The sequence below is a fragment of the Lithobates pipiens genome, unplaced genomic scaffold (genome assembly GCF_037356315.1).
Source record: "Lithobates pipiens isolate NorthernLeopardFrog02 unplaced genomic scaffold, aLitPip1_a1.2 Scaffold_27, whole genome shotgun sequence".
NCBI lineage: Eukaryota > Metazoa > Chordata > Amphibia > Anura > Ranidae > Lithobates > Lithobates pipiens.
In genome coordinates this window covers 170312689-170340474 of record NW_027507788.1, presented here as the reverse complement: position 1 = coordinate 170340474, position 27786 = coordinate 170312689, and the positions used below count along the sequence as shown (strand labels likewise).

The 27786-nt window shown below is 43.5% G+C and overlaps 1 long non-coding RNA gene across 1 annotated transcript in view; it reads right to left on the bottom strand.

Annotated features, from left to right (window-relative positions):
- Positions 1-2269: 2269 nt before the first annotated feature.
- The window catches only part of LOC143934345 (uncharacterized), a 137598-nt gene continuing 112081 nt past the window's right edge, over positions 2270-27786 (bottom strand). Inside the window, exon 4 of the long non-coding RNA XR_013263251.1 lies at positions 2270-2561. This is a non-coding gene — a long non-coding RNA (uncharacterized LOC143934345). The remainder of the gene's footprint in view (positions 2562-27786) is intronic.

The following is a 27786-nucleotide window of genomic DNA, read 5'->3' as shown; positions in this document are numbered from 1 at the left end:
AGGGGACGAATCAAAAGTACTGGTGACCTAATCAAGATACATTGTCAAAAGTATTGTGATGTCTGCCTTTACATGCACACGAATTGCCAGTGGTCCAAATCATTTTGTGAAGAGGGGTTTATGGTGTGGTTTTAGGGGTTGGGTTTGGCCCCTTAGTTCCAGTGAAGGGAACTCCTAAGGCGTCAGCATACCAAGACATTTTAGACAATTTCATGCTCCCAACTTTGTGGGAATAGTTTGGGGATGATCCCTTCCTGTTCCAACATGACTGCACACCAGTGCACAAAGCAAGGCCCATAAAGACATGGATGAGTAAGTTTGGGGTGGAGGAACTTGAATGACCTGCACAGAGTCCTGACCTCAACAAGGTAGAAGAATTAGAATTAGAGCGGAGACTGCGAGCTAGGCCTTCTTTTCAACATCAGTTCCTGACCTCACAATTGCGCTTCTGGAAGAATGGTCAAACATTCCCATAGACACACTCCTAAACCTTGTGGACAGCCTTCCCAGAAGAGATGAACCTGTTATAGCTGCAAAGGGGCCAGCTCAATATTAAACCCTACGGACTAAGACTGGGATGCCATTAAAGTTCATGTGCGTGTAAAGGCAGACCTCCCAATACTGGCAATATAGTGTATACATTATTATAGTGTTCCACTTAAAGGTATATCTAAAAGTCAAAAGTTTTTTAATTTTGGATAGAGTAGGAAAGGGTTAAAATCCCTTTTATTTTTTTCATGTGCCATATTAGAGATTACCCTTCACTTCCTGTTCTGTAGATACAGCAGGAAGTGAGAGGCAATCTCTCGAAAGGGAATTCCTCTCTTAGCTGTTATCAGAACTAGTATCCACATTGAAAGAGTTTTCACTCTATTCCTGTTCTAGTGACAACTTTTGGATGGCGACCAAAACAAATAGAGAGGATGCTTTCCCCCAGACAGCACTGAAAACCTCACAGGGGTTCTTAGCCCCTCACCATTTCACCCAAAACTAAAAAGTTCTGGCTCTAGATTTGCTTTGGTGAAGATAAAAGTTGCCATGTCAAAGTAACAGAATATCAACAAATTAAATCATGAGATGCAGCACCTTAAAGAGGAAGTAAACCCTGTCCAGCTGCCTTTGCAGCTTAAGTGGGATGGTAAAACCACAGGACAACCATCTTTATTTACTGCCCATTGATTACATGTTTAAATGAGCCCTAGAAGTTTTTTGTAGGTCGTAACCCTCTCTTGTTCCATCCAGCTAAAGAAAGGTTTTGGTTTTGGACAGTGGCACAACTATTGCCATAAAAGCTGCTATGGGGTCGCATTTGGGAAGGGGGCCGCACTAGGAATGCTGTCCAATGTGCCTGTTCCAGGAGAGCTGACATCAGATGCACAGGAACGGGCTCTGGGATCAGATCTAGTCAAAAAACCTTAAAAAACAAAATCTTTTTTTTTTTTTGGAACTGTTGGGGTTTTCTGGCCCGGATAAATGAAAGGAGCTTCTGTGGCCCTCAGGAACCACTGAAGGCACATTGCAACAAAAAACATCTTTTCTATTGACTCCATTACATTTTGGTCAACTGGCAAATTTTGGTAGAATGTTCTGATATTTTCAAAGAAATTTTGGTAAAGTGAAAACAATCACAGAACTGCACGGTACTTTACCAATTTATTTATATCACTGGTGCCTCATCAAAGTGATGTGCTGTGTGCTGCAGTTTTGGTTGCTCTGACCTCCTAATTGAGTCCGTTGAATTTAGAGACCTCCAAAATTGCACTGTGTTATATCCAGAGAGGCAATCCACGACAATATGCACAATGTCACATTATACTGTGTGCATTTCCAGTCTCATCAGGTGTGAATAAACTGTTAGCTACTTACTATGCATTCTACAAAAAACGCTGCACTCTGCAGAACATCAACAGAGCCTCAATCACCCTCCCGACTGTTTAACCAGCCTCCAAGAATATGAGGAGAGGAAAGGGGAGGGGTGTCTGGCTGAGAGAAGAAAGCATGTGTTGCCAGCACACATTGGAGCCACATGTAGTCCAAGAATTTATTAAAGCCCTCACATCACAATAAGTGCAGATGCAACATTTCAAAACTACACAGGACCCCTACTGTCAACCATGTCATGGCATGCTTGGACTATTCATGGATCCAAGGTGTACTGGTAGCATAGACTTCCTTCTGTGTTGACAAATGTTAACCAGCCGGTTGTTACTGCAAGACCCTTATTCTTCAGGTTGTTGTCAGAAACCATGAAATCAGACCGAGACAGAAGTACAGTTAAATCACACTTGTTTAATAATACAAGTAAAAAGAACAAACGTAGTCAAAACATAGCCAAAGTTCAGTAACTGGAATGGATAGTCAGCCAAGCCAGAAGTCAGGGATCAAAGTAGTGGAACAGCAAGCAGGATCTGGAGCCAGAAGGGATGTCAGCAAAGCCAGTCTTTAAACAGGAACACAGGAGATAGTTTCTTGTGATGTGACCAAGGTGACGGCAGAGGTCCCCTGGCCTGGACGGCTTAAGTAGGCAGGACTGACGAGCAGGATCATCAACAGCTGAATAACTGTGGAGAGAGATAGGAGCTGGCAATTAGTCAACAGCTGAGCGGCCAGCTCAGAGAAGGAAGGGCTAAACCAAGCCTTCACAGTTGTATCCAGAAAGGAGTGTGATTGGAATATACTTAAAAGTACCCAGTGCCCTAAATTACAAAAAACAGAGGTAAGAGTCCACTCAATACAGTATGCCAGCTCACTGGAAATATAAGTGTAGCCCCCGTGACCGTATCAACCTATAACAAAAAACAAAATTGGGCCAAGGCATTTTCTTTTTAAAATCAATGAAATATCATTTGACAAGTACTGTACAAGAAAGCGTGTAATTACAAAATAACAATCAATTCCTACCCTGCAGGTATGGAACCATGTAAATGCACTTTTGCTAGGCTAATTTTATAAATTCACCCGCTAAAGTAGCATTGGGTACTTAAAACAAAAAAAAATTGGGTCAGGGCATAGATGCCAAGAACCCAATAATAACCACCTTAATGGGGGTCCCGGGAATGCTGGGGGTGTGGCCACTGTGATATCAGGGCAGCAGAGCCTGATGAGGTCAACGCGTTTCACCACACAGGCATACTTCAGCTTTGTCAGGACGTGCCAGGGCAGAGTTACCCAATGTGCTAAAGCGTGAGCTCATGTTATTATTGTCTGGAGGTCTAGAAATGGTAAGAGGAAGCTGTGCAAGCCCATGATGGCAGGTGGAGTGATTACATTGCCTACCAGCCTGAATCCTTGTGCATGTTATGTAATGACTATGCTGATTCTTATGCTCTGTGGCTGCTCCATGCTAAGTTTTAGTGCCGCCTGTCTGAATGACTCTTTGCTATTTCTGTTGATTGCTTCCCTGCAGTGAGGAGCCTCAGTTCTTTAACCGATTAATGCATGGATATGAAGTGAGGATTCCCTAATTGAATTAAGCTAATAATCTTTCCGCTAGTCGGTTGAGCACAATCTGCTTAAAGTTATAGAACTTTGATGCACTGCAAGCTTTATTTGCTCTGCTGACTTGCTTACCACTGCTATCCTTTTGTAATTTTTAGAAAGACGGACTCCAAAGGACACATTTTACATACATTAATTATTGAGTCTTATTGTTTGTGAGGCCCTTCTGATTTTCGATGCCATTGTGTTGGTGTATTGGAGAGTGAATATCAAAAGTGTGTTTTACATCTCAATCTCTTGGGTTCTGTGTTTGACTTCGGAGCAAACCATTTTGGAATAGTTTATCTTGTATGCTTTGGGTTGCGATTTTCATAGACAGGGACTACTGTAATTTTTGTGACCAAGACAACATTGCCTTTTTAACTGGGAGAAGGGTATCATGATTTCATTTTTTTAACTTAATTTGTGGAAATTTTTGTAACTTGTGTTTTTTTTATAATAATAAACTGTTTTTTTTTAACTTGATATATGGTACAGGCCACGGGAGCCCCAATAGGGTGGTTATTGGGGTCTTGACATCTATGCCTTGACCCAATTTTTTGTTGTTGTAAGTACCCAGTACCAATGTTGGGGGTATATTTATAAAATTACGTCTGCTAAAGTACATGTACATTTGTTCTATACCAGCAGAGAACAAACTGATTATTAGGCTTTGTAATTGTCAAATGCTTTTCATTAACTTAAAACAGAAAACGCAACATTTGGTCACTAGATGGCGCAAAGTTTTATAGGAAAATCGTATGATATCTAACGGCTGATTTTCATTGATTTTAAATGGAAAAATATCACTTTTGGCCACTAGATGGTGGTAAGTATCATAGGAAAATCCTATGATACCTAGCACTATCTAGTGGCCAAATGCACTATCTGCCGTTTGAAATCAATGAAAAACATTCATCCAACACAGGAAAAAACCTTGAAAACATTTGATTCTTTGCAGAATTTGCAAAGAACTAATGCACCTGCACCTTCCCTATTCCCCTTGAATGTAACTGCATGTAACCACAAACCTTGTACACAGCAATAGTGGCTCTGACTGTTACCGAAAGGCCGATCAGGTGGTGGAATGTGTGCCATAGCCGTAACATCTGATTGGGAGACACAGAAATGCTGATCACAGCGCAGGAGAGGAGTATGTCTGTGTGCGGTAATAAGTATCACAGATCTGTACGCCACCGTTCACCTCCTGGACTCACACAAAGTCCTTGTGTTCAGCTGCAGTCATTTTCAGCTTTCAGACAAAAGAGGAGACAGAAGGTGGCGGAGTGACAGACGAGGATAGAGATGGAAAAGTGACTGTGAGGGTTACTTGGTAGCGGCCTAATTTAATGCTAATAATCTGCCGGAGCTCCTTTCTAACTGACGCCAAACAGCCACACACTTCTTCAATGCAGACGTGACTGCGAGGGGAGCAGGAGGAGAGTCAGATCAAAGAAATGTCACCACCGCATGGACTCCACGTGTGGCTCCATCCATGACTTCCACCACTTTGGGGCAAAAACTTTCCCCCCATTAACACTTTTCCATTTGTCTGGATTCACATTGCTGTTGTCTTCAATAGGCTCTTTGACACATGTTGGCACAACAGATAGGCACTTTCTCAGGCACTGCATTTTGCACGGATGTGAACAAGCACCAATTGCAGGTCTGACCTACAGTATCACACAAAAGTGAGTACACCCCTCACATTTTTAGAAATATTTTATTATATCTTTTCATGTGACAGCACTGAAGAAATTACACTTTGCTACAATATAAAGTAGTGAGTGTACAGCTTGTATAACAGTGTAAATTTACAAAATAACTTAACACACGGCCATTAACATCTAAACCACTGACAACCAAAGTGAGTACACCCCTAAGTGAAAATGTCCAAATTGGGCCCATGTAGCCATTTTACCACCCCGGTGTCATGTGACTCGTTTGTGTTACAAGGTCTCAGGTGTGAATGGGGAGCAGGTGTGTTAAATTTGGTGTTATCGCTCTCACTCTCTCATACTGGTCACTGGAAGTTCAATATGGCACCTCATGGCAAAGAACTCTCTGAGAATATGAAAAAAATAATTGTTGCTCGACATGAAGATGGCCTAGGATATAAGAAGATTGCCAAGAACCTGAAACTGAGCTGCAGCACGGTGGCCAAGACCATATAGAGGTTTAACAGGACAGCCTCACCATGGTTGACCAAAGAAGTTGAGTGCACATGCTCAGTGTCATATTCAGAGTTTGTCTTTGGGAAATAGATGTATGAGTGCTGCCAGCATTGCTGCAGAGGTTGAAGGGGTGGGGGGGGGGGGGTGTCAGTGCTCAGACCATACGCTGCACACTGCATCCCAGAAGGAAGCCTGCGTCCCAGAAGGAAGCCTCTTTTAAGGATGATGCACAAGAAAGATTGCAAACAGTTTGTTGAAGACAAGCAGACTAAGGACATGGATTACTGGAACCATGTCCTGTGGTCTGATGAGACCAAGATAAACTTATTTGGTTCAGATGGTGTCAAGCATGTGTGGCGGCAACCAGGTGAGGTGTACAAAGACAAGTGTGTCTTTCCTACAGTCAATCATGTTGGTGGGAGTGTCATGGTCTGGGGCTGCATGAGTGATGCCAGCACTGGGGAGCTACAGTTCATTGAGGGAACCATGAATGCCAACGTGTACTGTGACATACTGAAGCAGAGCATGATCCCCTCCCCCCAGAGACTCTGCCGCAGGGCTGTATACCAACATGATAATGACCCCAAACAGGGCCGGTGTCCTATCATATAAGGTCCCCCATCCGATAGTGTCCGCTGTGTACTGCTCATGCGCAGTACACAGCAACACAGATTACGAAAATTGCAGAGGATGAACGGTGCCTGCGCCGTGAGTACAGGTTCTATCCCCACCATCCAAGTGGACATAGAGTAGGAATATAAGCGAGGCCGAGCCTTCGCTTGCCACGAGGGGCCCTCTAATATTCACAACCCTATGTCCGCTTGGATGGTGGGGGCTACCACCTCCATTCACAGCGCAGGCGCCGTTCAGCTTTGGAGATTTTCCGAAAGCTTTGTCCGCTCCGTACTGTGCATGCGCAATACGGGGCGGACGCTATATGATGACAGGACACTATCTGCCAGAACACTGGTACAAGGGGTGGGCGAGAGGCGTGGCTGCCCTGGGCGGGGTGTGGGAGGGGGGCGCTGGGTCACCGGCAGCAGAATGCAGAGGAATCTGGGCAGAGAATATTTAGGTTATGGCTCCACTCAATGCTACAGCCTGCCCAAAAAGTGGGGTGAGGATGCGCCCATACATATTGCTTGCCTCCTCTCTACAGAGGTAACCACATCCTGGCACAGAGGGAGCAGAATTCCCTCTCTGGGGCTTGAGAGCTCCTCTACAGGTGGGCGGAGCAAGAAGACAACAGTGCAGTCCTGATCATTGCTCCCCACCCCCACCCCCCCCCCCCCCCCCATACATCACACGGCTCTCCCAACATGAAGATCTCACAGGATGGATGGCAGGTTTCTTCCATGTGAGTCCCACTGCGCTTCTTTCCAAACTGTACCTGGCTGTGCTGTAAACCCGTCCTGTACTATGCAGAGCAGGTTTACTAAAAGAGAAGAACAATTCTTATATATGTTGGGGATATTCTGGGACTTTTCAGTTGTTAATGTTCTCTGCTGATCCATCCAATACTTGTGTATGGGGGAGGGGATCCAGTGCTTAACTATCTCCCCCTCAGCTGTCTCCCATCCTGAACACAGGATATGTCTCACTGAGTACTTACTAGATGATTTGCCTGATATAAACTGTGCAATGAAAGAAAACTACCTGTGCCTATGAGCCCTGTCTGATGTCAGTGTATGGAGCCCCCCGTGTGTCAGCCCCACGTTCCCAGCAAAGAGCTGAGGTGTTGACATAGAGCTCTGTACATGAGCAGACTGGGGATAAGGGCTGGGGGAACGTTATTTCAGCAGGCGGCAAATGCCATAGACATTGTTGGGAATCAGAGCCCCCCCTGTGTGTCAGAGCCCCATTGTGTGTCAGAGCCCCCCCTGTGTGTCAGAGCCCTCATCCTGTGTGTCAGCCCCACATTTCCAGCAAAGAGCTGAGGTGTTGGCATAGAGCTCTGTACATGAGCAGACTGGGGATAAAAGCTGAGGAAACATTATTTCAGCAAGCGGCAAATGCCATAGACATTGTTGGGAATCAGAGGCCCCCCCATCCTGTGTGTCAGTGACCCCCCCTGTGTGTCAGAGCCCCCATCCTGTGTGTCAGAGCCCCCCATATGTCAGAGCCCCCATCCTGTGTGTCAGAGCCCCCCCATATGTCAGAGCCCCCATCCTGTGTGTCAGAACCCCCCCCCCCCCGTGTGTCAGAGCCCCCCGTGTGTGTCAGATCCCCCTGTGTGTCGGAGCCCCCCCCGTGTGTCGGAGCCCCCCCCCCGTGTGTCAGAGCCCCCATCCTGTGTGTCAGAACCCCCCCTGTGTGTCAGAGCCCCCCCGTGTGTGTCAGATCCCCCCTGTGTGTCAGATCCCCCTGTGTGTCAGAGCCCCCCGTGTGTCAGAGCCCCTCATGTATCAGATCCCCCTGTGTGTGTCAGAGCCCCCCCCCCCCATGTGTCAGATCCCCCTGTGTGTGTCAGAGCCCCCCCCCCCCCCCCCCCCCTGTGTGTCAGAGTGTGTCCTCCTCATTCTCTTTCCCATGTTTACTTTAGACAGAAGAGCAGAAAGTAGGAGTCCAGTGTGCTGAAGTTTGGAGAATGTGTAATCCTGTTTTCCATAGGCTAGAGAGTTTGGCTTCAACGTGTTTGTGTTGCTAAATCTGCTAGTACATCTAACACTACTCTCCTTCCTAGATTGACTATGCTGCTATTGGCTGTGCCTTCTGTGCTCCTTTATCCAGATTGGGGGTACTCTAATACAGGATGTGTGCCACTGGCCAGATCACCAGGTGAAAACAGAGGGGAAAAGCCTAAAATAAAATGAATGCAGCTACCACATCGAATGATTGTTAAGCTGCAATGTATAGCATCTTGGGTTTTATAGAAGTCTCCTGAACCCCATTTCTACAATCCTTAATACGTTTTTTTCCCATTCCTGAGCTCTGCATCACTTGCTACTGAACCCTTGCACTGTAAATGGGGGGGCGCAATTTGATATGTTCGCCCTGGGCACTGGGTGACCTTGTCCCGGCACTGACCCCAAACACACCTCCAAGATGACCACTGCCTTGCTAAAGAAGGTGAGGGTAAAGGTGATGGACTAGTCAAGCATGTCTCCAGACCTAAACCCTATTGAGCATCTGTGGGGCATCCTCAAATGGAAGGTGGAGGAGCACAAGATCTCTAACATCCACCAGCTCTGTGATGTCATCATGGAGGAGTGGAAGAGGACTCCGGTGGCAACCTGTGAAGTTCTGGTGAACTCCATGCCCAAGAAGGTTAAGGCAGTGCTGGAAAATAACAGTGGCCACACAAAATATTGACACTTTGAGCCCAATTTGGACATTTTCACTTAGGCGTGTACTCACTTTTGTTGCCAGCAGTTTAGACATTAATGGCTGTGTGTTGAGTTATTTTGAGGGGACAGCAAATTTACACTGTTATACAAGCTGTACACTCACTACTTTACGTTGAAATAAAGTGTAATGTCTTCAGTGTTGTCACATGAAAAGATATAATAAAATATTTACAAAAATCTGAGGGGTGTACTCACTTTTGTGAGATACTGTATGTAGGCTCTGCTCATGCCTATGCATGTGACTGTGTGTGCAGATGTAAATTGCAGTGCAGGTCAGCACATGCTGCTCGCCCACATTGCATATGCATTTTGTACAGGGCCGTCTTTAAGGCAGGGCAAAAGGGGAAGCTGCCCTGGGCCCTGTCATTGTGGGGCCCAAAACAGCTGCCTCATACTTGCCAACTATCCCAGTTTAAATTCCCTTATCCCTTGAAGTTTTATTCCTGTGCGGTGTCCCGATATCTCAGTGTGAAGTGCTGGTACTAATGCTGCCCAGCTCTGCCCTATTGTTGTGTGTAGATGACTCACCTGCAGATCCTATGCTTACATGTATATAAATAGCGGCGACAATACTAAGTAAATAGCTGCGGCCGGCAGCATTGGTATGCAAATAAAGGCAGCATTCCTATGTATATCATGCTCCCCTGCTGTGAGGAGGTGATGTGCTGTAACCTCTAGCAACTAGTCAGTAAGCAGTAATGATATGATGCTGTAACTGCTGACAACCAATCTCAACTGCTGCCTGATCTGATACAGAAAACTGATTTTAAGTCTAGCTGCTATTTACTGTATGTCTCAGAGCAGGTGGAGAGGGAAATTGCATGGGGGGGCCCTAAGAATTTTTTTGCCCAGGGTCCAATCTATACTAAAGATGGCCCTGATTTTGTATATCTAATGGAAATTCAAAAAAATGCCCTTAAATCTGATGCACCACAACACAAACTTCTGTAGACCCCTGCACTGTGTTGCACTGGGAATTTTTTTTTCAATTTTAATGTGCATGTGGGTCCTTCTAGAAACAAAAACCAAACACATGAGCACACTCATGTGTGTCATGCTAGGAATGAGTTTAGAGAGGAACTAAACTTAAAGTGGGGTACCCCCTAAAAAAAAAAAAATTAAAAGTCAGCAGCTACAAATACTGCAGCTGCTGGCTTTTAATAATCGGACACTTACCTGCCCCAGGGTCCAGCGATGCGGGGGAACGAAGCCCCCCCCTCGCTCCCCGCTCCACTCGCGGCGCCGTCATGCATACTGTGGGCACCCGGCTGTGGCTTCACAGCCGGGCACCCACTGCGCATGCGCGAGCGGCGCAGGGCGCCGTGATACGCCGTACAGTCACCTGGGACACATGACAGGTCCCAGGTGAATGTGCGGCGCGAGGGGAAGTGATGTCACCAGCCCGGGCAATGAAGAAGGCAGACTACGACGGACCCCCTAGCAACCGGTATTTAGAGGTGAGTAAAAAATTTTTTTTTTGCCAATTATTTTTTTTGGATTTTTTTTACGAATTTTAAGTAGTTTTATTTTTTTGGTGGCAACACCACTTTAAAGTTAGACCTTTAGGTCTCTTTTACACGATAGGTCAGATTGTCTGTTTTTTTTTTCAGGTGCACCTATTGGACCCTCTGTTGCTCCTATGGAGCAGCGGATGTAAACTGACTTTCACACCCACCTATCTCCAATCCAATCTGCCAAAAGCAAACAGAAGGGGAAGCCAGTTGGATGTAAAAAGGACAGGCAGTCCCATTTACATCCCACTGAGGATAGAGCAGAGCGGTCTGTGTCTGTATCTGCTCTGCATAAACTGAGCGGACACAGACCTTTCATCCACCCGCTTTAGAGGCTCGTATAAAAAGGACCCTAGAGGAAGAATTAAAGAGCAAGTAAACTCTGCCACTCTGATGCTTCTTTTCATTTAGTCCATTATAATAAGTAATTATCAGACTATAGCCGCTGTAATCCAGCCCAAATTCCATATTACTTACTGTTTAAAGAAACTTTAAAAAACTTGTTTCCAGGGCTTAGGATGCACCATCTTAAGTATTGTTTTCTGAGTCCACAGTGGAGTGTATTTCCGCCCTTACGTTGAGCACTTCCTGTACTCTTAACCAAGCCTCCTTCTCAATCCAACGTTTCTATGGCAACCCTGATTCCCTGTTCATAGCTTACTTGTTTATTTCTTAGTATTTACTTGTGCTGATTACCTAGTGTTTGCCTGTATGAGTCCCATCAGCTTCAGCTGATAAGACTGCAATACTGCTGTCCCATTCCCTGGTTTACACTGTATGTGAGGTCACATGGTGTGTAGGAGGAAGCTCTGAGTGATTAGCAGCCTGCTGGGAGTTCAGTGCTGTGCCATAGGACAGGGCTCGACAAACCCCGGGCACTAGAATTAGCGACCTGGTGCCTGGAGCTGGGGGTATCCTGTCTCCGTGCACACCCCCCAGTGTGATCACGTCGGGCCGCGCCGCCGCCAGCCGCTAATTGAGGCCGCGGCTTTGAGGCCTTCTGCGTTCCTATGTTTCCTTCTGGAATCTGGCGACATCTAGTGGTGGCTGTTGGTATGACAGCCAGCAATGCTAATGGAGCTTTCACTGCCCGCCCATCTCCTCCCCTTTACTTAGAACTCCTAAACATATGTATTTTTTATTCTAACAACCAAGAGAATAAAATGGTGGTCCTTGCAATACTGTCTGTCACACCGTATTTGTGCAGCGGTCTTACAAGCGCACTTTTTTTGGGGAAAAATTATTTATTTAATTAAAAAAATGAGACAACAGTAAAGTTAGCCCAATTTTTTTTATATTGCGAAAAATAATGTTACGCTGAGTAAATTGATACTCAACATGCCACGCTTTAAAATTGTGTCCGCTCATGGAATGGCGACAAACTTTTATCCTTTAAAATCTCCATAGGCGACGTTTTAAAAAATTCTACAGGTTGCATGTTTTGGGTTACAGAGGAGGTCTAGGGGTAGAATTATTGCTCTCGCTCTACCGATCGCAGCGATACCTCACGTGTGGTTTGAACACCGCGTTCCTATGCGGGCACTACTCACGTATGTGTTCGCTTCTGCACGCAAGCTTGGCGGGACAGGGCGCATTTAAAAAAACATTTTTTCTTATTTTTTCACTGTTCTTTTAAAAAAAAAAAATTGTCACTTTTATTCCTATTACAAGGAATGTAAAAAAACCCTTGTAATAGAAAAAAGTTATGGACCTGGCTCCTAACTTTTTTAGCTGGCTCCTAGATGCCAAGCAAATTTGTCAAGCCTTGACATAGGAAGTCCTGATAACAGATAGATAAGACATAGAGAGTGTGACGTAAATCAGGGGAGATCTGGGCATGCTCAGTGTCGTCATTCTAAAGAACAAAAAGGATTACAACAATATTAAGCAAGTAAGGGGATATCTACATGCCGTGTTCATTAGGGTTTTTTATGCTGATTCACATGGGACAAAGTTGTAGGGGAGGGTTTACAACCACTTTAACTTGAACTAACACTGTACATCCCCACCCTCCGATCACCCATTGTACTTACCTTTCTGGGTAATGAGCTGTCAGTGCCTATGCAGCAGTCCAGGGATTTGAAATCCTGCTTTTCTCCCCGTTCTTTGTGCAACAGATCAGAGTAATTCTAATTGGTCAATGTATTGCCCCAAGTGCTGAGAAGAGGGAGAATAAAGGGGATTTCAAATACCAGGACTGCATGGGCACCGACAGCTCATCCCCCAGGAAGGTAAGTACAGTGTGGAATTGGGAGGGTGTATAGCAATAATTCACCTTTTCATTTTTTGTGAAAAGGTGAAAACTTTAGACATTAAACTATGAGCAGGCGGCTGTTCATTGCAGAAGAGGCATGCAATGTCTCTTCTGCAGTAACAAACACTTACCTGCTTGCTCACAGCCTTCTATTGAATACACACTGAGCTGCTCATGCCTGACGCACTCAGGTTGTGTCAGAATGACTGACTCCTGTGCACATGCATGGGATTACATCATTCCACCCTCAGCCTATCAAGAGGCTGAAAACGAAGCACCCGGAGGTAGCCAGGGAGAAGAGTGCAGCAGCCAGTGAGGGATGTAACCACCAAATTGCTAGAAGGTGGTGGTCTACAACTAATACTCCTCTGAAAATGTAGCAGTTTTACAGGCAGTAAGGAGGCAGAGTAATGCCTCCTCACTGCCTGTTTGATCAAATGCGCCCAACCACGCATAGTGTATGATGGTGCAGGGTATCTGCAGCACTTCGTAATTCACAGCAAGCCCCCAAATGTAAAATGTAATTTTTTCCTTTGGCATGGAACATCGCATGGGAACACCGGCGTTTGCTGCCATTGTATCTTAAAGGATGAGGAGGGGATGTTGGGTCGGGGCACTAAAAATGCAGCTTTACCCATTTTTAATGCCCCCCCTCAGATTTTCTGCCGCAAAATGTGCGATCGGATCATGTTGTCGGAAAATCCGACCGTCTGTGGGCTCCATCTGACTTCCGTCAGATTTTCCAACGCACAAAATTTTCCGACAACAAAATACAGTTGTTTAAATTCTGATTGTGTGTAGACAATGCCGACGGACAAAGTGCCACGCATGCTCAGAATAAATTACCAGACAAAAGCTATTGGCTACTGGCCCGTTCATAGTCCCGTTGTACGTGTTCTACGTCACCGCGTTCAGAATGATTGGATTTTCCGACAACTTTGTGTGATCGCGTGTATGCTAGACAAGTTTGGGCCAAAATCCGTCTGAAAAAATCAAACGGATTTTGTCGTCGGAAAGTCCAACCGTGTGTATGGAGCATAAGTCTAAATGAGGCCTGAGAGTTTATTTAGCCATGAAGATGTACGACTAAACCTCATTCAGCGGTAGCCAAGTGTAATGGTCTCAAGACACGAGTCAGTACATCAGGATTGATTCATTTTCAAATATATATCCCATAGTTTGTAGACTATAACATACACCAGTTTGGGTTATTTTTACTAAAGAAATATAGCAGAATACATTTTGGCCTAAATATATGAAGGAGGAGTGCTAGAAAATATGAGAAGCGAAGGTGCGGTTCCACCTTTACTGAGCCCCTAGATAGATGGCTAAAGTGGACAGGGATCAACAATGGGTAACTGGGTTACCAAGTCCACAGGGACTAAGAATCATGAAGATAAATAGCTAGAGGAACAGCTATCTATGTGAGCAGGATGGATCAAGGGTGATAGACAAATTAACACTAATCAGAAAGGGAAATTTTGATGTTAAGTTGTGGGATGAATTTAGAGTCAGGCACTACAACTAGTAAAGTCTAAAAAACACGAGAACAAGCCAAAACAGAGAAATGAGAGTCAAAACAGAATGCTTTATGGGGGTTATTTACTAAAGGAAAATCCACTTTGCACTGCAAGTGACTTCAAAGTAAAGTCGCTATAGATCAGAGGGGGACATGCAAGTTAAAGAAAACACAGCATTTTAGCTTGCACATGATTGGATGATAAAATCAGCAGAGCTTCCACTCATTTCAGATCTACCCCTTAGATTTAGAGCGACTGCACTTCCAAGTGCACTTTCAGTGCAAAGTGAATTTGCCTTTCGTAAATAACCCCCAATAAGCTGTCCAGAGAGGGAAGATGGGATGAGCACTATGGCTGCCTATCTGAGCATAAAAGCTAGAGTAAGTCAAGAAGGGGTTACAATACATGGGATGCAAAGGATATTAGAACATAATAAGTAAAGCAGAATTTAGGGAGGTAAAACTAATTTAAGAATGGAAATATTAAAGAGCATTAAAAGAAAGTGATAGAATGATATTCATGTGTTGTGTACAAATGGGAAAAATGTAAGCAATTTTAGAGAGATAATCGTGTATGTGTGTGAATGCTGGAACCTTTAGTTCTTGTGTGTGTGTCATGTTAGTTCTGTACAGATGTGACCCCATCCTTTGCCCCCCTCCTTTTTCTCTGTCTCATGAAAGAATGTAGCTGGAATGAGACATCAATGATAAGTTGGCAAGGAGAGCACAACGAGTAATAACAAAATATGCTGTTAATTAATCTAATGATAAACAATGTGATCACAATTGTTTTGAATCTGTTTTCCAAACATGGTAAAATTAAGGTTACATTTAAAGCGGTCCTCCACCCTGAAGTGGAAGTTCCGCTCATCTGATCCCTCCCCCCTCCAGTGCCACAATCGGCACCTTTCAGGGGGGAGGGGGTGAAGTTACCTGGATAATCCAGGTATCTGCACCCACTTCCGGGACAAGACCGCCGCAGATGCCCCGCCCCCCCGTTGTGTTCTGGGAAACACACAGTTCCCAGGACACAGCGGGTACCAGCAGAGACGCGCAGCGTGACTCGCGCATGCGCAGTAGGGAACCGGGCAGTGAAGCCGCAAGGCTTCACTTCCCGATTCCCTGACAGAGGATGGCGGTGGGTGCAGCAGAAAGACGAGCGATTGCTCGTAATCGGCCGCCGACATCGCTGGACCCTGGGACAGGTAAGTGTCAATTTATTAAAAGTCAGCAGCTGCAATATTTTTAGCTGCTGGCTTTTAGTGTTGAAAATATTTTTATTGAACATTTCAAGTAAAAACAATAAGACAGTAACCGTCTGCTGGCTTTTAATATTTTTTTTTAAAGGTGCAGAACCACTTTAAACATGTATCAAATGAAATATTCTTTGAGGCTTAATGTACACTGGAAGTCTTACAACCTCTCCTGAATGATTTAACTTGACAGATATTAACCAATGTTTAAAAATGTCCTTTTTACCGCATTTTACGTTTAGAAGCGTTTTTTTTTTTTTTTTCAAAAATAAACAGCTGTAAACAAAACGTGGCTAAACACGAGTTACCACGTTTACAAGCGTTTACAAGCTGTTATATGCATTTGGCGTTTCAAATACCTCTGAACATCCGTCCTGAATGCATTTCTTTGCTTTCCAATTTTTTTTTCTAAACTCAACTGCCTGGAAACGACTTTAAACGATCCTGAGGAGAGATGAGGAGATATTATACATAGAGGAGAGTTCAGGGGCAGCTGAGAAATATACCCAACTACTCCTAAACGTCCACCAGCAGCAGTGTATATGAAGCCTTATACTGGAAACAGTGCATTTAAAAAAGGGAAATGAAGTAAAATTTCCTCCTTTCAAGGAGATATATCTTTGGAGATGTATTATAATGAGGGTGTAATATTGAGAATATCACTTGAGTATTAATTTCTGAAATTACGTTAACATTTTATAAATAATATAGATATATTTTAATTAGTTTAGACAACTTTTGTTTGGAAATCAAATACAGGTTATTGGCAAAAATTTGTAATATAAGGTTACTTTAGATTAAGATGAGGTTGTTAATTGGAATACAACAGTCATAATATTTAACAAAGCCAAGATGGATGGGATACATAAGAAGTTTTTCTACAAAGATGAAATCTAAAGGTCTGATAATAACTTGATGTGCGGTCCATGATGTGACAGTAATAAATAATATTAAAATATAACAGACCCATTATGCCAAGTCCACATGCCCTGTTAGGACAGATGCCACCTGCAGCCAGCTGTTTTATAGTTTTTGATCTGGTTGATGTTTTTTTCCTGTTCTCTCATATGCAGATTGTTGGTACTTTTTGTTTTTATTTTAGAAATTCAAAGCAGAATGTGTGGATTGTGAAATTATGTGCCCCGTTTTCTTGTAAGTGCAGTGGTCAGGCTGAAGAAAAGTTTGAATTTATGGAAATTGTTGCATGATTGCACGGTACTGTTATCATTTATTATGTTATGACATCAGAAAAATGTCAGATGGAAACTAAGGACTTGTGTTATCTTGCTAAAACTAACAACAGAGCAAACAGTGAGAAATTATATTGCCAGGAAAAGGTTATTTTTTTAAACATAAAACTGAAGTTCTTACACAAACAGTATAATAGAAAAAACACGCCATTGTAATATATTTATGCACTCTGGACCCAGTAATGAGGGGTTAACCCCAATATATCAGAGTAATAGTACCAATGTGCTACTGGACAATGTTTACAGACATTATTTCATTATTGCAAACAGCTACCTAAAAATTTGTCTAATGAAAGGTTCAAAATATGATTTTGTATTGTTGTTTATGTACAAATCGAACCAATGAAAAATGGGTACATTTGAATCCAGCCACCTTATTACCTCTATTGAAGGGGGCTGGTGACAAAGAGAAACCGCGTGTTAAATTGATGATGTAGGAATCAGCTGCTGTGAGCCCAGTGCAGGACACACTCCTTGAGGACCCAAATATTTGATTTTTTTTTTTTGTAAATTTGATCCCGGCTTTATACTGAGGATGGCAATACCCATACTGAGTATGCAGTTTATCACCCAGAAGGAGGATGAACTACATAGAGTCAGAGAAGTCATTGGATCTTTCTTCTCCAGCTCAATAAGCAGAGCTTCATGCTTTAGCAAAGCCTGTGAGCTATCAAAAGAGTATATATTTATATTGTAGCGGTACCCCCGCAGGTGACCACACCCACCACTACTCTGTACACTCCCAGTCCCAAAATCAAAACAGACAGGCCCAGCATGCAGCATAAGCCTGCCTAAATTTACCCGTACATATCCTGAACCGGGAAAAATCCTAGTCTAGCACCCACACTTAGGTAGAGGGTGCTACATATAGATAGTAGAGAATTGGAGAACTTTTGGTTCCATTAGAAGGGGTAGAAGTTTGTTTTTACTTTGGCAAGTAAACCAATAAAGCATGCTAAGTTAAAGTGTTTGTAAGGGTAATTTTTTTTTTTACATAACAAACATACTTACCTCCACTGTGCAGCTCGTTTTGCACAGAGTGGCCCCAAACCTGCTCTTCTGGGGTGCCCCGGCAGCTTTCCCCACATCTGATAACTCCCTCAGAGAAGTGCTTCCCCGAGGGAGTTACCTTGCGGGTGCGCCCCAGAGTCCAGTATTCGGCGTCCATAGCCACCGCATGCAGGACTCGGCCTGGCCCCCCCGGCGCCAGCGTCATTGGATTTGATTGACAGCAGTGGGAGCCAATGGCTGTGCTGCTATCAATCTGTCCAATCAGGAGCCGGTGGAGAGAGAGACAGCGCATCCCTGAAGACTGAATGAAGGGGTTTAGGTAAGTAATACGGGGGGGGGGGGGGGGCTAGGGGGCCGGTGACTGCCAGGTGTTTTTTCACCTTAATGCATAGGATATATTAAGGTGAAAAAACATGACCCTTTGCAACCCCTTTGATTGGCTATCTTTAGCCTTCCAGCTTCTTGCTGAGGTAGCCATGCTAACTTTAAAACTCGCACATTGGCAGCAGACCAAAGATGCTGCATTACAGCCCCAAAAACTTGGTGGGTCTGTGCAACTTACAGATTCTACCCTATTTCTAGCACAGTAAAACTGGTATTAATAATTAAACTTTAAGGACCCCAGAAAGAGAAGGTCTACAGTGGTCAATTTATGAAACAGGACTTTGCAAAAAGGTGATCTTTTATGTCTGCCAGACACACTTTTCCCTCCAGCTTGACACATGGACCATGTCATCAGTCACAAGCAGTTATGGCTGCCTTAGTAAATGAGCATGGGATTGTGCCAGGGTTCTCCACATTTCTTTTTATACCGTGTTTCCCTGAAAATAAGACCTACCCCAAAAATAAGCCTTAGTTTAAAAGGGCTGTAAAATCCTAAAATGCACTGTATTATATAATGGAAACTGTATGTTCATTACAGCGGCGTTCAGCGTTCAACTGATCCCCCCAGTGCTAGGAGAGGGAAAGACCAGCCAGGCGGGCAATGGAAGTGCAGAGTGGTGCTCAGCTGATCCCCTGCTGCTCTCCTCTTCTTCTGCCAGCTGTCAGCGGTGGATCCTGCCCCCCGCCCCATCTGCACTGCTCAGAGAGGGGAAGACCGATCAGGCGGGCAATTAGCCTGCTTATGTTTTAAGCCCCTTGTTACCATAAAAGTACAGAGGGGGAAATAAGTATTTGATCCCCTACAGATTTTGTAAGTTTGCCCACATATAGACCCTTTATTGTTTTGTAATTTTTATCTTAGGTGTATTTTAAATGATAGAGACAGAATATTAACCAAACATCCAGAAAAGAAACACATGATACAAATGTTATAAATGAAGTTGCCATTCAGTGAGTGAAATAAGTATTTGATCCCCAAGCAAAACATGACTTAGTACTTGGTGGAGAAACCCTTGTTGGCAAGCACAGAGGTAAGACGTTTGTTGTCGTTAGTAAACAGGGTTGCATACATCTTAGGAGGGATTTTGGTCCACTCCTTTTTAACAGATCTTCTCTAAATCCTTAAGATTTCTTGGATGTCACTTGACAACTCAAAGTTTCAGCTCTCTCCATACATTTTCTATAGGATTAAGGTCTGGAGACTGGCTAGGCCACTCCATGACCTTAATGTGCTTCTTCCTGAGCCACTTCTTTGTTGCCTTGATGGTATGTTTTGGGTCATTGTCATGCTGGAAGACCCATCCATGACTCATCTTCAGTGTTCTGGTAAGGGAAGAAGGTTCTGATCCAAGATTTTACAAAACATGGCCCAATCCATTGGCCCCTCAATATGGAAGGGTCAGTCTGCACCTTTAGCAGAGAAACAGCCCTAAAGCATAATGTTTCCACCTCTGTGCTTGAGTGTAGGGATGGTGTTCTTAGGCTCATAGTCAGCATTTTTTTCTTCCTCCAAACACGGCGAGTTGAGTTAATGCCAAAAACCTCAATTTTGGTCTCATCTGACCACAGCACTTTCTCCCAATCCTTCTCTGAATCATTTAGCTGCCCATTGGCATGCCTTCTTGAGGAGGGGGACTCGCCATGTTTGGAAGAAGAAAAGTGGTGGCTATGAACAGGGGCAGACTGACCATTCGGCCACTCGGGCATTGCCCGAGGGTCCCGTGCCACTAGGGGGCCCCATCAGGGTTGCCAGCCTCAGTAAAACCAGGGACAGTGTCTAAAAATCTGTGTTTTTTTACATCTGTCTCTGAAATGTCCCTTACCGACATCCTTTTGGTCTAAAAATCCAGAGATTATAGCTGCCCCACCTCTCCAGTACCTTCTCAGCCAATAGAAACATGTCTATGTATACTGTGTGTACATGTATGTGTATACTGTGTGATTTTATACTGCGTGTGTGTGTATACTGTGTGGCCCCATAATCTCGGATTGCCTGGGGGCCCCATAATCTCCTATTACCCAGGGGCCCCATGAGTTGTCAGTCCGCCCCTGGCTACGACCCTAAGCCCCTGTACACACAGTCGGACATTCTGCCAACCAAATCCGTTGGATTTTGTCCGATGGATTGTGTCTGAAACTGTTGCATGCACACGGTCGGACCAAGTTGTCGGAAAATCCGATCTTTCAGAATGTGATGACGTTATTTTGTTACGACGGGACTATGTTCAGGCTAGTAGCCAATAGCTTTGGTCTAGAAATTTGATCTGAGCATGCGTGGCACTTTGTCCGATCGTAATTCTCTACACATGATCAGAGTATGTCTGATCGGCCCAGTTTGTTGGAAAATATTTCCAACAAGTTGGAAAATTGGGTCAGACGGATATTCCGACAGAATCAGTCCGATGCATACCACACACAGTCGGATTATCCGACAACACGGTCCGATAGGACACATTCTAACGGATTCTCTGACCACGTGTACAAGGGCTAAGAACACTACAATCAAGCACGAAGGTGGAAACATTATGGTTTGGGGCCGTTTCTCTGCTAAAGGTACAGACCGAATTTTCCCCATTAAGGGACCAATGGATGGGGCCATGTATTGTAAAATTTTGGATGACAACCTTCTTATCTCGGCTAGAACACTGAAGATGGGTCATGGTTGGGTCTTCCAGCATGACAATGACCCAAAACAACAAATGAATGGCTCAAGAAGAAGCGCATTGAGGTCATGGTGTGGCCTAATCATTTTCCAGACCTTAATCCTATAGAAGATGTATGGAGGGAGCTGAAATTTCGAGTTGTCAAGTGACAGCCAAGAAAGTTTAAGGATTTAGAGAAGATCTGTAAGGAAGAGTGGACCAAAAACTCTCCTAAGGCCCCTTTCACACTGACGTTCCGTTCAGGCCCGCCTGTCAGTTTTTCAGGCGGACCTGAACGGGTGCTCCATAGAGCTCTATGGAGCGTCGGATGTCAGCGGTGACATGTCCGCTGACATCCGACCCGCTCCGATCCGAAAAAGTGTAACGGAGGAAAAAGCTATTTTTCCATCCGTCTGCGGATCGGATCGGGTGACGACGGGCACTGCGGTCCGTCATCATCTGATCTCCCATAGGGGAGAGCGGCGCTGTGACAGGTCTGTCCCTGCGCAGTGTGCAGAGACGGACCTGTCCTCTTCCTGCTCAGCGGGGATCGACGGAGTGATCCCCGCTGAGCATACGGATATCCACGGGGCGGATCAGAACTGATCCGCCCCGTGTGAAAGGACCCTAAGATGTGTGCAAACTTGGACATCAACTACAAGAAACGTTTTACCTCTGTGCTTACCAACAAGAGTTTCTCCACCAACTACTAAATCATGTTTTGCTTGGGGATCAAATATTTATTTCACTCACTAAACTGCATCTTAATTAATAGCATTTGTTTTATGTGTTTTTTCTGTATTTTCAATTGATATTCTGTCGCTATCATTTAAAAACCACATTAAAATTATAGACCATTCATTTATTTGTAAGTGGGCAAACTTACAAAATCTGCAGGGGATCAGATTCGTATCCCCCCCCACCCCACTGTACAATTGTAATATTAATGTGATACCTTTGCAATCATGTGTATAAAAACCTTCAATTGAGTCATAATAAATCAGAACAGTTATTTTGGAAAGATGCCGAGTGTATCTTTCTGTGTCTGTTCCCTACTGCAGTAGTTATTAATTTGGAACCACCAATTGATATGATAGGAGTTGCCCATCTATAAAAAGGTACAGTGTTGCATAAATAATGGTCAATGGCTCTGTAGGGTATTTACCGATTTTGAAAGAATTACTTATTGCATATGGAAATTCTGTGTACAAGGCACTTGGCACTTTTTTATATGCACTTTTTAATTGCACTGGTTGCACTTATGAATTTAAGTTTACACATTTGTTGAAAGGGCTCTGTAGGGCATTTACTAATTTTGAAAAAATTACTCATTTCATACTGAAATATTCTGTTTGTTATTCTGTTATCACACCGATCTGTTGGGTGTAATTATTTGATTCAATACTCTCCCAATTCATTCATTTATTGATTTATACCTTTTTTCAGTGTTATGCATCTATTTCCATTTTATTGAGCACGTGGCACTTTTTTGAATACACTTAATTTTAGAGGTCCTTAGTTGATGGTGTTGGATGCGTCCACACCTCACACTCTGATTTATATCATTTGGTTTATTCATACAGCTTAAGTCACAGCTGACTCTGTAGTGTGTTCACTTCTACTATATCAAGTTCCATTTTTTCAATTACGCTGATACTTCGCATTAGCTTTTCTTACAAGGACTATTTCGGCACATTTGTAGTCTGGGCACAGACACCTCTGTAGTGCTTTTACTATTTTATTTATTTTAATATTATATATGTTATTCATATTCTGCCATTTTCTATTTTTATTCAATTCCCTCTTTTTATTCCTTGGTTTTCACATTACTATTGCACCATCTAGCTGACATTTTATTACTTTACTCCCACTCCACATAATTTTAGACATATAACTTATTAAGAAACAGAAATTTTCTAGCCATCCTTATAACTATTAAGGCCTATACACTACCTTACTTCAAACCTTCTCATCTATGAGCCAGGAAGTTAGGGCTTGGAACCCCCTCCTGACCAGTGTTCTGTATTAGAATAGCGCGACACCAACTACCCCCCTGTTACAATTTGCTGGATACGGTCTGATCCATTCCGGTGTACGCAGCAGTTACACGGTCCATCACCTAATAAAGGCAGCGCAGGAATAATTACTTTACTAGTTATGAGGAAAGGTTGCGAGCACTGAACTTATTCTCTGTGCAAAAGAGACGCTTGAGAGGGGATATGATTTCAATATACAAACAGAAAGAAGGGGGTTTAACAAGACTCGTGGCCACTCATTAAAATTAGAAGAAAAGAGGTTTAACATTAAACTACGTAGAGGGTTCTTTACTGTAAGAGCGGCAAGAATGTGGAATTCCCTTCCACATGCGGTGGTCTCAGGGCATTGATAGTTTCAAGAAACTATTAGATAAGCACCTGAACAACCACAACATACAGGGATATACAATGTAATACTGACATATAATCACACACATAGGTTGGACTTGGTGGATTTGTGTCTTTTTTCAACCTCACCTACTATGTAACTATGTAGAGCAGGGCTCGACAAAACCCGGGCGCCAGGTCGCATTTGCGACTAGAATTAGTGACCTGGCGCCTGGGGCATCACAGCTGGGGGTATCCTGTCTCCATGGACCCCCCCCCGCGTGATCGCTTCGGGCTGTTCCGCCGGCGGCCGGTAATTAAGGCCACAGCTTTGAGGCCTTCTGTGGTCCTATGATTCCTTCTGGAATCTGGCGCCCTCTTGTGGTGGCCATTGGTATGACGACCAGCAATGCTAATGGAGCTTCCCCTGCCTGGTTTTATTGCCTGCCCATCTCCTTCCCTTTATTTAGAACCCCTAAACATTATATATATTTTTTATTCTAACACCCTAGAGAATAAAATGGTGGTCGTTGCAAAACTGTCTGTCACACCGTATTTGCGCAGAAGACTTACAAGCGCACTTTTTTAGGGAAAAATAATTTATTTAATAAAAAACAAGACAACAGTAAAGTTAGCCCAATTTTTTTTTTTTTTCACAATAAAGTTTATTGAAGATGAAAAACAATAACAAAGAGTGGTAAGAACAAAGTAATGTATACACCTTATGAGCTTTCAGATGATAAGACATAGATCCAAACAATTGCATTGAACATATATATTAATATATATGAAGTGTACAGTTTGAACAGATCAATATATGCAAATGATATTTGGTATTGTTGAGTGATGAAAGGGGAAAAAGGAAAGAGACCACGTCAAGGACTACCGGCTATCCTAATTTATAGAACTACACCATTATTTAAGTTAAAGTTCAGTGAGTCAGGGGGATTTATCCATCCTGAATATATCATGCCTTCTATGTGTCTTATGCCGCGTACACACGAGCGGACTGTATGGCATACTTAGTCCGTCATACAATCCGACGGACAGTCCGTCATACTTTCGACTGAACGGACTTGACCACACACGGATGCACAAACAGTCCGTCGAAAGCTTGCGCAATGACGTGTACAGCACGTATGACGGGACTAGAAATAGGAAGTCCAATACACAGCAAAGCACCCTTCCGCCGTGTAAATCCTTTCTGGGCATGCGTCATTCTTAGTCCGTCGAACTAGCCTACTGACGAGCGGATTGTCCGCTGAAACCAAAGTACGACGGACAGAATTTCGAAAAATCCGAAATACTTAGTACGCCAGACTGCACGCTGAAAAAGTCAGCTGAAGCCCACACACGAGCGGACTGTCCGCTGAAATGTGTTTCGACGGACTAAGTACGCCATACAGTCCGCCCGTGTGTACGTGGCATTAGAGTTAATTATTTAGATAGGGTTCTAAAGATATCTGAGGTAATAAAGGTACGCCAAGGTTTCCACATTAAATGGAATTGTTCTGTGTTTTCGTTTTTGGTAGCAATAATTTCTTCCATATTGTGGATTAAACAAATTTTTGAAAACCAATCTTTAATTGAGGGGATGTTTTGGGAGTTCCAATGTAGAGGAATCAGGCTCTTTGCTGCATTGAGCAGGTGCCTAATCAGAGACTTCTTATAGGATTTGTATGAGAGGTGTGTTATGTAGAGAAGACACCGCGCAGCATTTATTTCCATTGTATAACCTGTAATGTGTTTTATCCAATGTTTCACCTGGATCCAAAAAGGCTGAATGTTTGGGCAGCTCCACCATAAGTGAAGAAATGAACCTGTTTCTTCTCTGCATCTCCAGCATATGTCGGACCCTCCGGGATACCAATGTTTTTTTTTAATTGGTGTAATATACCACTGTGATCGTATTTTGTAAGAAGTTTCTTGTAAACGAGAACTCAAAGAGCATTTGTGTGAGAAGACATTAGCTTTTTCCCATTGAGAGTCCGAGATCTGCATTTGGAGATCCCTTTCCCATAGAGCTTTATATCTGTCAGGGAGGTCCGACTTCGGCTGGATGAGCCAGCTGTACAATAGGGAGGTAGTTTTTTTAATCGGTTCCTTCTTGGCGCAGATTTTTTCGAAATTGGTAAGAGGTCAAAAAAGGCCTCTTTGTTTTTATCGTTTAAGATTAAATCTTGGATTTGGGTATAGGCCCAAAGGGTCAAGGGATACGATCCAAACTCACATCTTAAGTCAATAAACTGTTTCATGTGGTTATTAGAGAGGCAGTGAGAGACCACCATTGGTTCCTTAGGGTAATTTCTAAACAATTTTTTGTTATTCAGACCTGGAGGAAAATCAGGGTTATTAGAAAGTGAGGTAAGAGGGCTTGGGGATGATGAGATTCCATGTTTTGTATCATTTTTATGGAAAAATTTTAATGTGGTATTGACCATGGGGTGGCCCTTGATGTTAAGTGGTGTTGTAGAATAGTTGGACCATGGTAAAAACGGGATAGACAAATCCGAACTCGCCTTCTCCAGACATACCCAATCTTTACAGTGCTCATGGCAGTGCCAATCTATGATTCTGGAGAGATGCGAAGCATAATAGTACTTTCTGAAATCAGGCAGACCTATACCCCCTTTTGATTTGGGTTTCTGCAGAAAGTTGAGTCGTACACGGGGTCTCTTGTTTGCCCAGAGAAAGTTGCTCTGCAATCTTGTTAGTTGCCTGAAAAAGGAGTCCGGGATGTCTATAGGCAGCGTATGAAACAAATATAGCAATCTTGGCAGAACAGCCATTTTCAGTATGGCCGCCCTGCCAAACCATGAGAACTTCCCACCATTCCATCTTTTAAGATCTGCTTCTATTTTCTTAAGCAGAGGTTGAAAATTGCAAGCAAATAAGGAGTCAAAATTTTCAGTAATGTGGACACCCAGATATTGTAAAGATATGGATTCCCATTTGAATGGGCAATTGGCTCTAGTCCGACGTTCAGTGTCCTGTGAGAGGTTAAGACCTAATGTTTCACATTTCTTGTGATTGATTTTAAAATTTGATAATGTGCGGAATTTTTGGAAGGCCTTCAAAAGGTTTGGAATTGAGATGTGGGGTTGGGTTATACAGAAAAGTAAATCATCGGCATATGCCGCTACCTTGAATTCCCTTCTGTCTGACACAAAACCATGTATGTCCGTTTGGAGATTGATGGTTCTAATCAGAGGTTCAATGGATAAAATAAAGAGAAGGGGTGACAAGGGGCAGCCTTGTCTTGTTCCGTTACTAATTTTTACCGGTTTGGAAAGGATCCCATTCACTTTAATTTTTTAGCGCTTGGGTTGGTGTAAATTGCTCTGACCCATTTCATCAGACCAGGACCAAAGCCTACATGTTCACATACTTGGAACATGTAGTCCCAATCGACTCGGTCGAAGGCCTTCTCTGCATCGGTAGACAGCAGAAGGCCCTCGACTTTGTCCCTCATAGCTCTGTGAATTAGGTTTAGTGTCTTGGTGGTATTATCTTTCGCTTCCCGATTTGGCATAAAACCCACTTGCTCTGGTCCTATGAGTTTCTCTAACAGGGGTCTAATTCTGTTTGCTATGATCTTTGCTAGGATTTTTAGATCTAAGTTGAGGAGCGAGATGGGTCTATAATTTGTACAGCTGGTGTCATCTTTATTGGGTTTAGGGAGAACGGTTATATGGGCCATTAGGAACTCAGGGGAGGCTTGGTGACCTAATCTGATAGCATTTAGTGCCTTGGTTAGAGGTTCTGTGAGAATATCAGGGAAGGATCTATAATATTGAGATGTAAGCCCGTCAGGGCCTGGGCTTTTACCAGTGGCTAGGTCTTTTATGGCTTTTGTGACTTCGGATTCAGAAATGGGGTGATCCAGGGTGTCAGCCTCGTCTTTTGGTAACGTTGGCATATTGCAACCGGAAATATAGTTAGAGAAGGCCTGGGTCCTGATTCCTGATTCTGCCAGGGGATTATTTTGAGAATGTATATTGTACAGTGATGAATAGAAAGAATGGAATATATCAGCAATTTTGGAGGAATCATGTGTCATTGTACCATCTTTGGATCGTATCCCATGAATGTTGTTAGATAGGATGGATTCTCTTAAAGCCCTGGCTAGAATCCTGCCACTTTTATCGCCTTGATCATAATAGATGGCTTTTTTGAAGAATAGAAATCTTCTTGTTTTGTTGTCTAAGATTTCCTGCTGGTCTTTTCTCGCTTTCGTAAGATCAGGTAGGTTTATTTGGGCTAAAGATTGTTTGTGAATCAGTTCTAATTTTGTGATTTTTTTGTAATAATTCGGTGGTATATTTTTCTTTTTCTCTTTTCTTTCTGGCGCCCCATTTAATCAATTCTCCTCTGACCACACTTTTATGTGCCTCCCAGATTGTCAGGGAAGATACGTCTGGTGTGTCGTTCAAGGAGAAGTAACTCGTGAGCGTTTCGTGAATCTGAGTGACACCAATACAGTGATCAGTGCTAATAAAATGCATTAATGACACTGGCAGAGAAGGGGTTAACATCATGGGAGATCAAAGGGTTAAATGTGCTCCTAGGGCAGTGATGGCGAACCTTGGCACCCCAGATGT